The 16622-nt window shown below is 37.6% G+C and overlaps 1 long non-coding RNA gene across 1 annotated transcript in view; it reads left to right on the top strand.

Annotated features, from left to right (window-relative positions):
- The window catches only part of LOC130257851 (uncharacterized), a 52861-nt gene extending 36780 nt beyond the window's left edge, over nt 1–16081 (top strand). Inside the window, exons 2-4 of the long non-coding RNA XR_008841390.1 lie at nt 8852–8950; nt 13701–13812; nt 16002–16081. This is a non-coding gene — a long non-coding RNA (uncharacterized LOC130257851). The remainder of the gene's footprint in view (nt 1–8851; nt 8951–13700; nt 13813–16001) is intronic.
- Nucleotides 16082–16622: the final 541 nt, after the last annotated feature.

Below are 16622 nucleotides of genomic sequence, written 5' to 3'. Positions count from 1 at the left end.
GTGTGACTGACCTGCAGAGCAAGCCAGAATACACCCCAAATGATGGATTTGGTTAGGCAGAACAAAATTATCACAAAGAATCGCAAAGATTATCTGTGTTTATAAATATTACAAAATGCACACACAAACCATGAACGCTGGGACTAAACCCACTCCTCTCACCCACTCAAATCAGCACTCTCAGTAACCTGAATCCAGTCTATTGATTCCTCTGGCTGCTGGGAAGGAGGTGCTGCTTACACAGAAAGAAACAGCTCAGCATCTCAGAGAAGGGCCTTTCAGAACAGACCACAGCTTGGTGATCAAACTTCTTTAAAGAAAGAAAGATCATATTGAGAACAGGCTGAGTGCTGGGGTTTCCTCCTGTGTTCTCTGAGTGTCCTTCCCCTGGAGCTGGTGCTCTGAGCTCAGGAGGTCTGTCAGCCACGGCTCCACTGGGCTGTGCAGCACATCAGGGCTGTGCAGAACAGCACCTGTGGGAACTGAGGAGCAGAAACTGCCCTGCTGTCAGACAGAATGTGTTCTGCTCAGCCCCAGCCAGCTGCTACCATAGAAATTTTATGGGAAGCACAGAGCTCACAGCACTTCTAGGACAGTGAGAGGGTAAATCAAGCAGCACCCAGAATGAGTGAAAAAGGGGCTCTCACTGGAGTGTATTGCAGAGTCATTATAATCAGCTATCAAAGAACATTTCTAGAGCACTAGAGTAAAACAAGTGGTGACTTAGGTTCTCCTCACTGCTGTGCCTCTCATGGGGTGCATCAGATCAGAAATTTAGACATGAGAACTATCTATGCATCACATACATTAGCATCATAATTGCCACTGAAACTGAGTTCTCATTGTTCAGTTCAGCATAATAATTGCAATCTTGGAATCAGTCCAGATTCAGTACAGTTGGTTTATAAACACCATTCAATTAAACTGCTTGGAATATGTTCCCTATCAGTTTCTGAGAAACAGGTTAACAAGAAACCTATTCTTTCATGAGCTGAAATTGTACAGTTTATCTACAGTGTTTTAGTGATGTGTCTTGTAACATAACAGTGACAACCAGAACTAAAATCTTGCAAGAAATTAACTGTTCTATTGGAATTACCATGAGAGTTTGAGCTGCCCTCCAGCCAAATCTCAGCAGTCAGGTGGGTGTATGGAACATTCTCTAATGAGTGTCCCTCGACAGTCACAGCTTGTGGTGTCACTCATTCCACCTGCAGGAAGAGACTACAGCTTCACCCTGGTAGAGGTGATGGAGTTAGGAAAACCAGAGAGTTCTCAAAGTGCAGAAAGCAATGGCATGGGCACATGCACAGGGATGTAAATTCTGAGCTCTGTGAATCCACTGCTCCCCACCAACGCTGGCAGGCCAGCTCTGCTGCCCACCTGCACACCATGTGTCCCTCTCTGGGAGCAGGGCTGTGCCTCTGCTCTGACTTCATCTCACCCTCACACATCCAGAGAGCAGCACCAGTGACAGATGATCCACTGAGATCAAGACAGAGGAGGAAGATAACGTCAGAGCTTGCCCGTTCATACAGCTGCTGGCCACCTTTCCTCCCTCCCAGGTTGGGCTTAGAGCACTGAAGCAGTACAGGACTGTCACAGCCCTCAGCTCCCACTGCTGCCAGTCCAGGAGCTACAGACAAACCTGTGCTAGGAGCACTGGCAGTCAGGGCAGGTCCTGCAGGCATTGAGGTGCCTGCAATTCTCACTTCCTCACTGTTCTGTGCTCTGGGGCTTTCTTTTTGTCTTTCTCTCTACCCATGCTCTCCCTCACTCAACTGAGAAAATTCACATTGACTTTAATCCCACAAATAACTGCAGCTTTCTTAGTTGACCAAGTAATATTTTTGGGGGAAAACCCATTTGATCTTTTAAATAACATTTTGTTTGAAACCTTAGTCATGTTCAATTATAACTAAAAAGCCCAATTATTAAAAAATCCAGCAAAGTGAAACCAATGATTTACAGGCATGTTAAATCACAGATCTGACAAGGTTGGTTACTCTGATATATGGCCATGTGTATAAATGCTTGTGGTAACTCTCAGTGAGCTGTCACTGCTATGGTGCAGGTGTGTGAGCAGTGAGTGTTTATAAACACCAGCTCAGGGGAGTGTTTGTTTATAAACACCAGCTCAGGCCCCACAAAGCTCCTCCAGGTGAGTGCAATAAAAGTGCAATATCACCTTGGTGCCCTGCTCCTGCCTGCAGAGCTGGGATATCCCACACTAGCCCAGAGATCACCATCCTTTGCAGTGCAGAACATCCTTATGGGCTTTGCTGAAGACTCAAAGTCCTAAGACTTCAAACCTCAAGTAAGTCAAAAGAGAATGCAGGATTTCAATTTTTTTTTTTTTTTTTTTAAATTCAGCTCTCTCTTAGTGTATAGTCCACTCTGTACCTTCCATTTCAATATGCTTTTATTGATGTTATAATACACATCCTGCAGGGCTTTTATTAGGAAAAGATACCTGCACAATAAGATACCACAACAACCTTTTGTTTTGCTGAATATCAAACTTGACAATGTTACCTGTTCTACTCTTGTACCCAAAGAGAAAAAAAAAATAAAATCAATGAAGGTGTTTATAAAGAGTCAGAAAGGAGAACTAGGCAGTAGGCTTGAATTGTTCTCTCCACAATTTCAGCTCATGTGATACCAGTATCTTAAAAATTGTTGCTTTCAATTTTTCCTAGGACAAGACAGGTGATGAGGAAGAACTGCCTGTGTGGGTTTTTTGCACTTTATCCTTTCCTTTCCTCTCAATCCCTCCTTCTCACCAGATTCCCATTTTTATGAATCAAAAGTAAACAAAGAAAAGAACAAACCCTCCCATTGAGACTGTGGATGAAGAATTCATGTCTGAAAGATCAGAGCATATCACCACAAAAATTATATTACTGCAGTCAGATATTGAAGATGTTAAGGTCTTATGAAAAAAGACTGTAAAACTCACCCTCTTTATGCCTTTTTAAAAAAATAATTTATAATCTGGCAAACACTTTTCAGATTATCTGTCCCAGTCTTACTTGTATCCTTATAATACAATATACAGGGAACCATATTCAGAAATGGAAAACAAATAGGATTTTCAGGAAAAGCTTTGTTTAAAGTATAGCATTTGCATGAATATGAAAATTCACATATGATTTATTTAGTAACAAAGAAAAAAGTAGCTTTTTTATAACCAAGATTAAATAATCATACATGAGTAAAATAGGGATAGTCCCACAGTACTTTGTGCAGATTTATTTCATTTTATAATATTAAAAATGCAATTTTGACTGTTAAGCCAATAAAATGCTAAGCTTCACAGAACTGAAAAAAGTTATCTAACAACTAAAAAGGACAAGAAAAGGAAATTACTCTAACAAAACTCTTCTTTCTGACTTTAAAAGTTTCCTAACAAATTTATTTGATTATGTTGAAATCAGGTCTCTAACTAAACACTACTGTAATTTCTCAAATCTCAAAATATTTTGCTTAATTTGATAGGAAATCTTTGCATTCTATTGCCTAGAATACCAATATCTACAAAAATACTCCAGAAACTAATACCCAGATGAAACTTCAGCAGACTGCAGTCTCTTATTTCCTTATTTGCTTTTTTCTTTGTCTCCAAATTCTGTTCAAGAATTTTTTTTTAGTCTTCTGTAAGGAATTTTGATTAAGTTCCATTAAGTGCCTAATTCCTCAGAAGGTGTATTTCTGAGTGGTTCCATTGATGTATGCCAATTACACCAGCTGACAAACAGCCACTGCATTACAAAAAAAATCCATATTTTTAATGACTCCCTTGCTGTCCTCCATGTCTGTGTGTGTGTCATGACACACAGCTTCCCACCATCTGCACCTCTTCCTTTATATATCCCTGCATTTTGTATTATAAATTGCTTGGCTGTGATGTATCTTGACATTTGACATAACAGCAGGGCTGGGGGGAGTGTAAGTGCTGATCATTAGATTATCGTTGAAGTGTTCTCTCCTTTCCTCCCCTGCTCCCTGTGTTCCCTGGAGACACAGGTGTTAATAAAATCAAACAAAATGAAAATGGGTAAATTATTGCAAGCTATGAACACCTACATTGTGCCATGCCTCACTAGTTTCCAATACCACCTCATTCTTGAGACAACCAAAGAAAAAGATGCAATTTCATCCTGTAGACTGGGTGGTATAAGGAAAGGACAAAAGAGACAAGATATTGCAATCCAAAGGTCAGTGACCCACTCCCTTGTATAATTATAGAATTTCATTTATATCCTACCAATCTGTCTTTGGATGGCTGATAGTAAATTAAGTAGTGAAAAAGGAACAATTTTGAAAATTCCCTAATAACTAATAACTGAGTTCTAAACCTAGAGCATCATATAGTCAGATGAGCACAAGTACCAGCTTGTAATGTCTTGGCTAAAAAAAAAATTTTAAGAATACTCTTAAGACTCAGATCTGATCTAGACCTGCATCTCACTGCTTTACTTCAAGATCCTTGAAAACATATTTAGCACTTATTCTAAACACCACACAGATTTTGTAGAGCTTCAAGGGTCTGAGTCATTACTGAGTGCAAAATACATCCAATTGATCCTTCCAGGATGGATGTTCTTTATACCTCTTTAAATGCAGGTAGAACATTTTTGTGCTGCATTCCTCACTTCCCACAATCAAGTACAAAACTCTCTCCCTGCATTCTCCCAAGGTTACATGCAGTAACAAAACCTGAGTGAGAACATTAACGATGAACCTCTTGCTAATATATATCAACAGCTTAGATCTGAATTTAATGGTGGCCCACCTTTAGTAATTAGCAGGGATCACACTTTCACAGCCTGCTAGCCATTGTTATTGCACAGTCTCCTAGTCTCATCTACTGCACTACCAGAGGAGCACAACAGGAAATAAATTCTAGATCTGCAGACCTGATCAGAGAATCACTCAGTCTCTCTCCATGCAGTACATGCAATGCCATTGAAATACCAGGACACTCTTTCTGGCACAGCAATGCTTCACACTGATGCAAGGGACTAAAATGCTATAGATTAAAGAATTTTATAAGCAACCAAAAGGGAAATAATTCTATCTAAGGGGTTGGAGGAACAGAACAAATCAAATGCTTCCTGTGAAGAATACTGGAAACTCAACTATTAAATCCAGATACCTCAGAGCACTCCAATCCCTACAATTGCTGGCAGCCAGTCTCAGGTCACACCCATTTCATTTACACACACTAAATATTGACCAGAACTTGGAAGTCAAGACTGCAGCTTTATAGAAAAATGCCAATAACTTTCCACCTGAAAAGCTCTCTAACTGTATTTATCTCAACCAGACCACAGTAATTAATATTTAAGAGGATGAGTGAAAAGGATGCTCATAGAAAAAGGGGATTATGAAAACACAAGAATGTGTGAAGATGCTGATGAGACTGAACAAATGGCACCTAATACATGCAGCAGGTCCATGAAGTGACAAAAGGAGAGGACAACAGTATGTGTGTAGCTGTCTACACACACAAGCACAGAAAAACTTCTTTCTGTGCTTTGTTCCACAAGTAATCCAGGAAAAGTCTTGGTGCTCATAGCAAACACATTTATTACCACTGATTTAATGGCTTCATTTGGCTGCTACAGGCGCCCACATCTGAGACATCCCTGATCTCAGGCCAGCCAAAGTAACAGTGCCTGGCACATGTTCCATTCTCTGGGGGTAAGCCCTAGGTCTGTTACAGGTTTAAATGTGCATGTGTTGCATATTTCTGGATTTATATCTTACATGAATATGACCAATAAAAAGTGGACAGAAGAAGAGAGCTCCGGAAAGAACTTGTCAACAGCATTTTCAGGTAAAAAAAAAAAAAAAAAAAAAAGAAAAACAGGAGGTTTTGATCTGCAGAATGTGAAGTATAACAATTAAAACAGAAGGGTAGATACTTTGAGCTCATTAAAATTTCTTTTGAAGATGAAAGTCATTAGATTTCAATGAGAACTTGGAGCAGAAGCTCTCACTGACATGAGAATATTTAACCTGTAGCCTACAGTGCTCCAAGCAATTGAAAGTATGATAAATAATTGCTTGGCTGTAGTAACCACATAGAAGGAAAAAAAGGATTACCCTAATCAAACACAGTCAGTGTGGTGTTGCCTGTCTCTGTGCTCCACATTTCATTCTGAAAGTTTGCAGTTATAAAAACGGAAATCCTGAGTTCTTAAAGAGGAAATTGTAAAGGATTTATTTTCCTGCCACCTCCAAGAAAACTTTGATAATATTCAGGGTCAGTTCTTCAGCTGGCATGATCAGCAGAGCTCTGTGGAAACCAGTGGATCATTGCCAATTTATAACAGCTGAATGTCTGCTTTTACTACAGGGACAACCTTATTTTAGATGTATTTTCTCCATATCTCTGACTCTTTTCTTTTTTTTCCTCTTTAAATTAGGAACATTAACAGCCAAATATTCTTTTTTTTTTTTTTTTTTTTTTTTTTTTTCCAGGAATACCTGGCTTTCAAGATACAAAACTCATATTTTTTTTGTGAGTTGCATTGGTGATTCTCACTCATATTTCAGTATCACCACAAAGCACAAGGCAGGACCATACAATCCTTTACCACACAGGTATTTTTAATGTTATATCTATGCAAAAAGTCAAATACTAATGTAATAGAGGCCTAAAGCTCAGATAATGGACCCTTCTGAAAGGGAGGGTAAGTTGTCTTAGACAGCAATATCATGGGAAACTCTGCTTATCAAAAGAAGCATCTAGGAAGGAAAACTGAAAACATTTTATTCTGCATATATTGAAAAAAAGCAGTTTTTTTCTTCCATATGGAGAAAGTACTCTAGAGAAAGTAACTGGTTTTGTGAAGAATTTTGATAATAATCTTCTTTGGGGTTCAGGGAATGCATTTCTTACTGTCTTGGGTTGCATAAACAGATTTTGTAGGTCCACAGCCAAGAAACCTGATGGAAAGGGATGACTAGCATGATGCTGGACCAATATCCATCCATTTCTAAAAAGAGAAAGGGTTTTTAAAAATTTATTTAACAGCAAAGCAAAACCTGGTGAAGCATCATCACACCTTTTCATTACTGGAAACAGCTTTATTTTTTAAAAACTCATAGAAAATCTAGACAGGTTTCCTTTAAAGATATTTTAGGTTAAATAGGTAGCTGCAAGTCTATTTAATCACAGGCACTTGCACACCTGAACTTGCTCTGGGCTTGTCTGGTGATTATCTCTGATTAATTTTCTTTGTTTTACACAAAGACATCGTCTCCCATCAAACAAAGCAACTAAATAGATGTTTGAGGCCAACCAATCCTTCCCATATACAAGGTCAGGGATATTACAGTCTGTTCAATACTTCACAGTTTTACCAGCATTAGTTTGATGTATTCAGTGGCACCAGTTGCAACACTGAGGTCCAAATTTTAAAACGAAATTTCAGAGATGAAAGCATTAAGATAGTTCTATCAGCTATAACACTGGAATGTGCATGCCTGCAGCATTATTTAGTGTCAGATTCAAAGAGGCCAGTAGAAAATATCAGTTGATGTATTCAATGGCTTGTTCACCAGCCTGAGTTCCACAAGAACCTCAATCAAAAATTATCAGAGCTATTTTTTCTACATTGTACTTTTCCATTTCTAATTGTTTATAATTCTTCATAGAAGCCCTTTAAATTCAGCTACGCAATATAATACAGTGTACATAATATTTTGCAAGACACAGCTTCTGCATCTGCCTTTATACCTTTAGGCTTTGTGACTTGATGCCATAATTGTCTTGATTTATTAGAAGATAAACCTTTTCCAATGCTTTTTCCTTTAAATAGTGAACTGTAAATAACTTATCCAATATGAAAAATGCTAAGCAGCTCCTTTGAAATTTTAATGGAGATTGTCTACAGTTATATCCCACTGCAAAATCCTTGTATTAAGACTTTACCTGCATATATGGGATTGTAACCTGCATATATACACATTTCTGTGTGGGTCTGTTGAGACAGAAATTTGGGTAGGGTGCAGCTAGCACATTCTAAAACAGAAGGAGAGATTTTGTTGCTGAATTTGTGTCTCACATATTTGTACTTGAATATTCAGTGGCATAATATTGCTCTTAAATATAATTAAACCAACATTTTATGTCCTTTTGCTTTAATTATTTTATTTCTGTGGTTCAGCTGGCCCAAGCTTCCCAACAGTCAAATCATCACCAAAGAAACCTTCCTGCAAAGCTGAACTCCAGTCAGCCCTTGTTTTCTGTCAGTGGCAGCATTTTCTGCCTGTGCTTAACACTGGCAGTGAATGTCATGGCACAGCTTGCCCCGTTGTGCCACCAAGCTCTGCTCCACCAGCCCTGTGACCAACACCTGCAGAGCTCACATCACCTTTTCTCCCTGACAGCCTTAACCAAATCACTTTTCCAGGCTTGCCATTCTTCAGGACACTGTCAGGCTTTGCTATCACCAACCCACCATTTCCAGAACACAGTTAAGTTCTTATCACTTAAAACTTTAAACACTAATTGCTTAGTAATGAAAACTTGAATTGATCAGAGAATAAACTTCTGCTAAGTGACTGGCAGAATTCCAGCTCCAGCCCATAATAATCAAAATTCACTAAAATAGCATTTTTAAATATCTTTTGTTTGAAAACCATTCTATACTCAAGTATGTGAAGATTTAGATGCAAGATAATAATTATAAGTGTTTTTAGGATTGAGCAAAAAGAAGTTTCTGAATTAACAATTGCTAATTTGGATTGAATAAAATCTCTGTGTTCATCTTAAAAATGTGTAAGTTATTAAAAATAATATTTCTCCTTCCTTTCTTTCACCTGCTTGTGTTGTCAGGTACATCAATCCCTCTTAGAAATGTATGCCTCAAGAGAAAGATTCTCAGCTTCCTCCTAACCTGGTGCTCGGGATGGAAACTCTTCCATTGTCACTTTGGTAGGATTTACTACTCTTTGCCAAAGCTACTGTGTAACCTGAGGAACTTTCCTCACCTTCTAAAACAGCATTCTGAATTTTCACAGCTTCAGACAAATACTGCCAGAAATGAAGCAGCTAACTCCCTGCACATTCTGCTCGCTTGCTGTGGGTGCTGATGGAGCTGAGCAGAAATGTCTAATGCAATGTTACTTGTGAGACATTGGCTTACATTGGATAATGAAAAGGAAATAAATGCAATCTGAATTCTTACCACACCATTAGCTATTCATGGCATTGGACTGGATTCCTCTTTCTAGTTTTTAGAAATTGTAGAAGAAACACCCTGAAAACATGAAAGCACAGTGCTACTCCTTAGCATCTCTTAATTGTGCTTGGTCCATGGTCAGTATCCCAACCTGTTTCTCTCATGTCACAAGAGCTTTGCAGAGGTTTTGGACAGTGTTCCCAAACACAGACCAAGCTTCTTTTGCTTTTACTGTCAGGGCCACAATATGAGGAGCTTCTGGCACTCTGATGTTCTGTCACTTTTTAATGCAAACTCTGGAAGTTCACGGACACAACTGCACAGTCTGAGGAAGATAAATCACAGTTACTTCAAGCCAGCTGACAGCAGTTTAAGCAGCTGCAATCATCAACCACCAAGGGAGTTTCTTCTTTTATCTTACTAAATGCAAAAGTATAGCAGGAGCTGCTAATATCACTGGACTATCAGGAGCCCTGCTTTTACATAAATACCAGCAAGCTGTAAGTAAATTCTGTTGACGAAATGTAATAAAACAAAGACGGTTTCAAATATGACCATTCCCTGATGCATTCTGTAGCCCCCTCTTACTCACTTATTGCATGCTGCTGAGATTATAAGGTTTGCTTTTATCTGTCAGAAATCAATATTTCAAACATCGGATAAAAGAGGAAATTGAACTGGGAATAGGCTGAAGTGCTGTAAAAACTACAAAGCACAATTATCAAAAAGCACTTAAAGTACTTAATAGGACACACATATAAAAATGCTCAAATTAATGTCAGGGAACTATAATGAGAACTTTTTCTATGCTTTTTGATCCAAATGCAATGCAATTCGAGAGCAGCCTGGTCAGTCAATACAGTTTTCAATTTATATGAAACCCTAAGGATTTCTAGCAATCCATTTGCTAGAACTGAACCATTACATATGATTGGTTAATATTTCAATTTATTGAAAATACATTATTTTGTGTAAAGTGTTTAAGTTGTTGAGGTTTAATCATTATAAACAGTTATGATGAAAATAGATCTTTGGGTAAACAAAGACCTTACAGTCAAGCTTTTAATAAAGTATAACTAGAAAATTGGATTTTAAGAGGAATAGACATAAGGAAAAACTGCAGATATGGGGTCGTAAGATGAGAGGAAATTGTTGCATAGAATGGATCTTTATCAGCACACATTAAGCTGAGAAGGGATTTTGTTAGATGTTGGAAACCATGGTTATTTTATGCAAAAAACCCTCCTCACTACTAACTTTAGTATTTTCCCCTTAGATCTATATATTAATTTATCATCTTTAATACTGCTGAGCTGGAGGTCTTTACAAAACTATGCTAGATCAGAAATGAAAAGCAAAATCACTGCAAATGAAAGTGCACGTGTCTGTATGAACACATCAACATCCATGGAAAACATTGAGTGCCTTCAGAAAATTTGCTATGAAACACAAAGAGCTGCAACACACAGAGGAGTTACAGCATGATTTCAGCAAACAAGATGCACATTAATTAAATGGGTTTATCCAAATGGAGCACTCTTTCCTAACCTACACATGGAACAACAAGGGACTCTTGGAAATCTTTCTCTGTGGAAAGTTATTCTTAACACTGACATTTCATGTTTATACTTTAACCACAACATTTGTTCCATATGAGGAACCTTTGCCCCATCAAAATTAAATTGTGCCTCTGACTGCAAATACACCAAATTCTCTGAAATATGGACCAGACTGTGGTTTCCACTAACAGACAAACTGTTCCATAAGCCAAAAACCTTCCCACAACATTTCCTCGTTACAGTTTTGAGCCTAATGCATTACAACCTCTAGTTAATATTCCTACTTTATACAGTCTAATCTGAACCTTTGCCATTATAATGGAAGTCCTACTTCTTGGTCTATTTTATGTGATGAAGAGCAGGTTATAGCATGGCCTTTTGCAAGAAATTTGACTATGTAGGGCCAGTCATCACAGGATCTTTCCAGGCATCAGTTCTGTGAACAATACACAGCCAAAATCTGTATTCTAAATAATATTTGTCATGTGTATGTTAGCAAAATGTAACATGATTTAATTGAGGAAACAGGCAAAGATATCTCCTAAAAATAGTTTTCACATTTGAAAACAACTTTGACAAAGCTAAAAATAAATAGATTGCTTCAGCTGCATACTGTATTCACTTGAATGGTGTCTTGAATTTTCAGACCTCCTCAACCAGCAGACTCATTTTCTGAGTCAACAGAATCATCACAGAGCATACAATCTTTTCCAAACAGTACATTTTTCCAAATAAAAAAGTAATAAAAATGGTTTTGTTTTCTTTCAGGAGAAAACATGCTAAGATGTGGTAACACAATTGTAGTTATGGCTGTCATAATTGCATAATACACTTCACAGAAGCTTCTTCTCTTGCACCTTATTGTATTTTTCCTTCAATTATTAAATTCAGAGGCTTATCCTCAAAAGAAAAGGCACTTGTCTTTACATACACTTGAATTGTTACTGCCATTTAAAACTAATCAATGTTTTCTTTAGTACCATAATAGCTTATTTGCAAAGCAACTCTTAAAGAGATATTTTCAGGGTGTTCTGGAAGTAAACATGTTTCACATTCTAAGAAAAACTCCCAATAAAGAAAATTAATTTTCAAAGGCACAGCATATAAATATATGCTCTCATTAATGTTAACAGGAAAGCAAACAGTCAAAATCTTATTATTAACCTGTGTTTAAATACACATTCTGTAGAAATAATATAGCACTCCTGACTTGGACCTTCAGCTGCAAAAACTCAGGACTGAAGGCCCCAGAGGTGGAGAGCCCAAGGTGCTCCAGTAAAGTCAGAACTTGCACTCAGAGAGCAGTTTGACACAAACAGGAGTGTTCACACCACTTTCCTCTGGGAATACATGGGAGGATTTTAAATTAGTCTCCATAGACTTCTCCAGAAAAAGGCCAGAGAAACCAAGCAATACCAGTGCCCCCAATGCATCAAGATCTGCTGTTATTTAACAAAGAGAAGTTTGAATGAAGGAAATTTTGCACAAAATTCACAAGCATTTCATTTCCAAATGTAAACACCCACTGCTTCAATGAGAGATCACCCCCAGTTCAAGCTATGCCTGTATTTAAAGACATCAAACCCACTGATTCCAGTAGAGTAGCAAGACAATTACCATCATGAAAGTTATAAAACCAAAGCTAATAAAGGATCAAGCTTTGCCAAAGGGAAGAAGCAGAATTATAATTGAAAGCATTGATGAAAACAAAGGGACTTCCACAAACTGATGCAATGGCCTGTGCCAAAGCAGACATGTTACATATAATATTATTTCCTACACAAATTTTAAATTGTATTTTTTAGTACATTTGTATCTGTGAATTTGGAATCTATTACTTTTATCATCTGTAATGCATAGCCAATATTTTGCATTTGCAATCTTGAAAATTTAATGGGGGGCAGAAAATTTTTGTATTTTTTCAGTGTATTGCATCTAACTGCTAATGATATGTGGTATCTATCATATATTGCAAGTACTCTTACATTCCAGAAATCAGTTCATTCCCTGATTTCCTTTTATTAACTATGATTATCTTTCCAGCTCATCTTTAGTTAAATATTTTGTTAAGGAATTATATAAACTCCTCATAGTTTTCACTGCTAATCATTAGCATTTCATTCAACCATGCTATAAATCTGAAATTTGCCTTCCAGTTTTACTACAAAGCCTTTTTAGAACAGGTATTGAAAAAAGAAAGAAACAAATCATCCAACAAAACGTCCTTCATTTCCAAAAGAAAATTTGCCAATTAAATTAATGTAAAATAAATATGAAATATAAACTTATTTACTTAGAAGGTTAAAACAGTGTGGTTGAAAAATGAATACTAAGATTTTTCCTTTCCTCTTTACTTGAGTTAAAATGAAGGCAGCTCAAATTATAGATTATTCTCTCTCTTTATAAAAGGTAGAAGGTGGTGAGACAGCACTGGGTGGATGCACAGTAGTAATGGATTATGGAGATTTTTGTCTCCTGGGTCACTGTTATGAATCTGATCCAAGACAGCAATGACGAAATGTCAGTGCCATTTTATGGCTTTTAGCACGAAATCCTGACCCTGTGAGGTCAATGGCAAAACATCAGCAGTGCCAGGATTTTCACCTTTTGAATCTCTCAGATGCAAGAAGAATTAAGGTCTGACTCAGCATCCATTGACTTTAATGGGAGTTATACTAAGTTCAAGGTGCAGGTTTTTAAAAGTCCTGAGGTGCTGCTTTGCTCATGCTTTAATGAGAGCTGGATCCTTCAGATGACTCAAACACTTAAAAGTGCAGCATTAAAACCATAAACTTTTATCTTTAAAGTTAAATGTTGTGATGACTCTCATCCCCTTGCTCCACTGTCAGGGTTACTCTGCTCCACAGGCTGAGCACTGGATAAGGGATTCCTTACCTCATGTATTCCCTACTCTTGCTTCTTCCTCTGAAAATCCTTGTCACAGATGTCACAGATGTTTGTGGCCCTCAAGGAATCTGGCAAAGGCTGTGGCTTCTGCTCTGCATCCTGTCTGGTCAACTTAGAGTCAATCCCCATAACACCCACTCCAACAAAAGGTGAGATCTCTGGAGCACAGGAACAGCCCACCTTCGGGGCAAAATGACTCAATTAACAAAGCAGAAGTCATCAGACATGCTTTTTGGAGTGATTAATTCAAAGGAAACCATTATCAATTATCAAAAACAGGCAGAGGTGGCTTGTTATTTTATTTAATTTCATTTTCTTTGATAGTGGGTGTTTTACAGAAAGGACATTACCAGCCATTTTCAACCAGCAGTCACAGGAATGTAGCTCTAAGTGTTGCCACTCTGCAAGTTTGAAAGTGTTTGATCCTGAAAAGGAAATAAGAATAGAATACAAATGAGCTGTCAAATTTTAAGTGCTTATGCAAAATGAAAACAAATTTCCAAAATGAAATTACATGATTGTGCCCTCCAAAAATACTACGGTGCACAAACATAAAAATTATGTCTTGCTGTAACATATGCTTTCCAGACATATTCCTATTTCACTGGCAGTCCAGGCATGTGCTCCTAAAAGTATTTAGCTATGCTGAAAACCACCAAGGAATTAAACTGGATGAAAGCATGCTGAGGAAGTTGTTGGAGGTTTAATTACCTTTTCTTTTTTTTCTCTTTAGTGGGAGTTCTGAATTCTGGAGGAGTAAAACTCCAGTCTCTACTGTATTGAAATGATATTTTTTTAGCACTCCAATCATTGTCTCTACTTGACTAAGACATTTCTGTGCTAAAGCAGGTGCATTTACTTTTCAAGTATTATTTTACTAATCAATTGAAAAATTACCTCCATGAATGACAGAAGTGCAGACCTTTGGAGTATTTCATTAAAAGGAGCAAACATTAATTACAAATCCAGCCCAACCTTTGCAGACATAAATTATGGGATGGATCTATTTTCTCCATGCTTAATTGCAAGCAGTGACTAGCTCTTTAAATTATTATCTCCAAGGCATGAATGAGATTAGAATGGATTTGGTGATATTCTCAAGGCTTATTTGTATCTAAATAACTTGGCCATGTACTGTCTGAAGGTACAAGGAAAATTAGGTGAAGCACCTTGGAGCCTTTCAACATTGCTAGCTTACCATGAAAAAAATTGGGAACTGAAAATGGAATTAGAACTTAAAATCTTTGCAGACTGGGAGGTCTAGATGCAGCCTTAACAATGGGATAGTTGATAATGTCCAAGTATTTTTCTTCTAACCTAAATTCTCAACATTTTAGATGTTTGCAATTTTCTGAAACATTCACATTTCAGGCAGAATATTCCAGACAGTATCTTTCCTGAAAGGTAATATTTACATTTCAATAAAAACAAGCATGTTTCTAGTGAAGTAAAACCCCCTTCCTACAGAATTAAGAAGGTTGAAAAGTTTGATTTTGTAATAGGCACAGAGCTGACATGTTTGTGACCATACCAAAATCTGGCAGGAAAAAATATTAATTGATTGGTCCATTGAAACATGCAGGCAACAGAAGGTGCAGTTTGCTATGATGAAGGGTGAGAAATAGATCAAGAATGTAAGGATTATTTTTTAATACAAGAAAGAAAGAGATGGTTGGGGTTTTTTTTTAATGTACATAATGATTTAGATACTGAATTGGAGACAGGAAGCCTTCCACACGAACTTTGTTTTTTATACACTACAGTGGGTGTGAACAAATGAGTCTCACAAGACTCCATAGGTACTGCCTGACCTGTGTTTTTACTGCCCTTCTACCACAAAAGTTAATAATTTGGCATTGCATACCTTAAAAACAAATAGATAATTAGTTGCTTGGAGTTCAATTTACTTGTGCCATGATACAGTAAATACCAAGCTGAATTCTCACAGTGCTAATCATTAACCTGGGAGAGGGCATTTGCTTAAAATGCATTCCTTCAACTTTGGCATTTCATGATCACACTGGCAGGTATTCCAACAGCAATTTCAAACATGCTGGAGATGTAAATAAGTTCAAGTCCCCCCAAAAGCCAAACCCTTTCCACCTTTTAACTTTTGGGTATAGTTCCCCTCCACCTCTGCTGCAGGCACAGCCTCTGACAGCAGAACAGGAGCTCTGCAGAGCTGGACTGTGTGAGGCACAGAGGAAAACAAGTCCAGACTCAGGTTTAATTGTGGAAGGCACCATGCAAAGGGCAGGGCAGGGTACCTGAAAAAGGAACATTCCTCTGATGATTCCTCTGATGGTACTGACTTTTTTTAAATTTTCTACCTTGACAGACTTCTCAGGCCCATAGCAAAATGTTGCTGGCACTGAGTTGAAGACTCTGTTACAAAATCAGAGGATTTCTTGAAAAAAATATCAAGATTGGGTCCAAAAATTTGGAAATACCTGATCCAGCAGAGGGAAGACTTCATGGGCTTCATCTGTTCCCTTTCTTCTCCATGGTATTTCATCTTAATTTAAAAGTGAGGAGTTAAAGATTGATCTGGAGCTTGGGAAAAGCATTCAAGCAGAGGACCATGGGGGACAGAGTGAACCCTTTACCCATATTGCTTGAGAAAGGCACTGCTTGGCAATATATTCCTGGGAATGATCATATCATAGGTTACCTATTTGCTCTGGAATCTAAACCAGAGCACCACACTTGAACCACCTGCACCTACAATTAAAGCAAATATATTTTGAAGATCTCCCCACTTATACAGGCCTTAGTGGAATGTATGATTTTTCAGAGATCTGGGCAAATTTCTCAGTTTTGATAGTGTACCAGTCTATTAATTGATCATGTCCTTTTTATTCTTTAGGAAGAAAAACCACTAAACACTAACAATTACTGGCTTTAACACCTTTCAGCTTATATATAGCTTCTCATATAAGGAAGAAACACCTAAAGCACA

The sequence above is a fragment of the Oenanthe melanoleuca genome, chromosome 11, assembly GCF_029582105.1.
Source record: "Oenanthe melanoleuca isolate GR-GAL-2019-014 chromosome 11, OMel1.0, whole genome shotgun sequence".
Classification (NCBI taxonomy): Eukaryota; Metazoa; Chordata; class Aves; order Passeriformes; family Muscicapidae; genus Oenanthe; species Oenanthe melanoleuca.
This window is presented reverse-complemented; position numbering and strand designations above follow the sequence as displayed.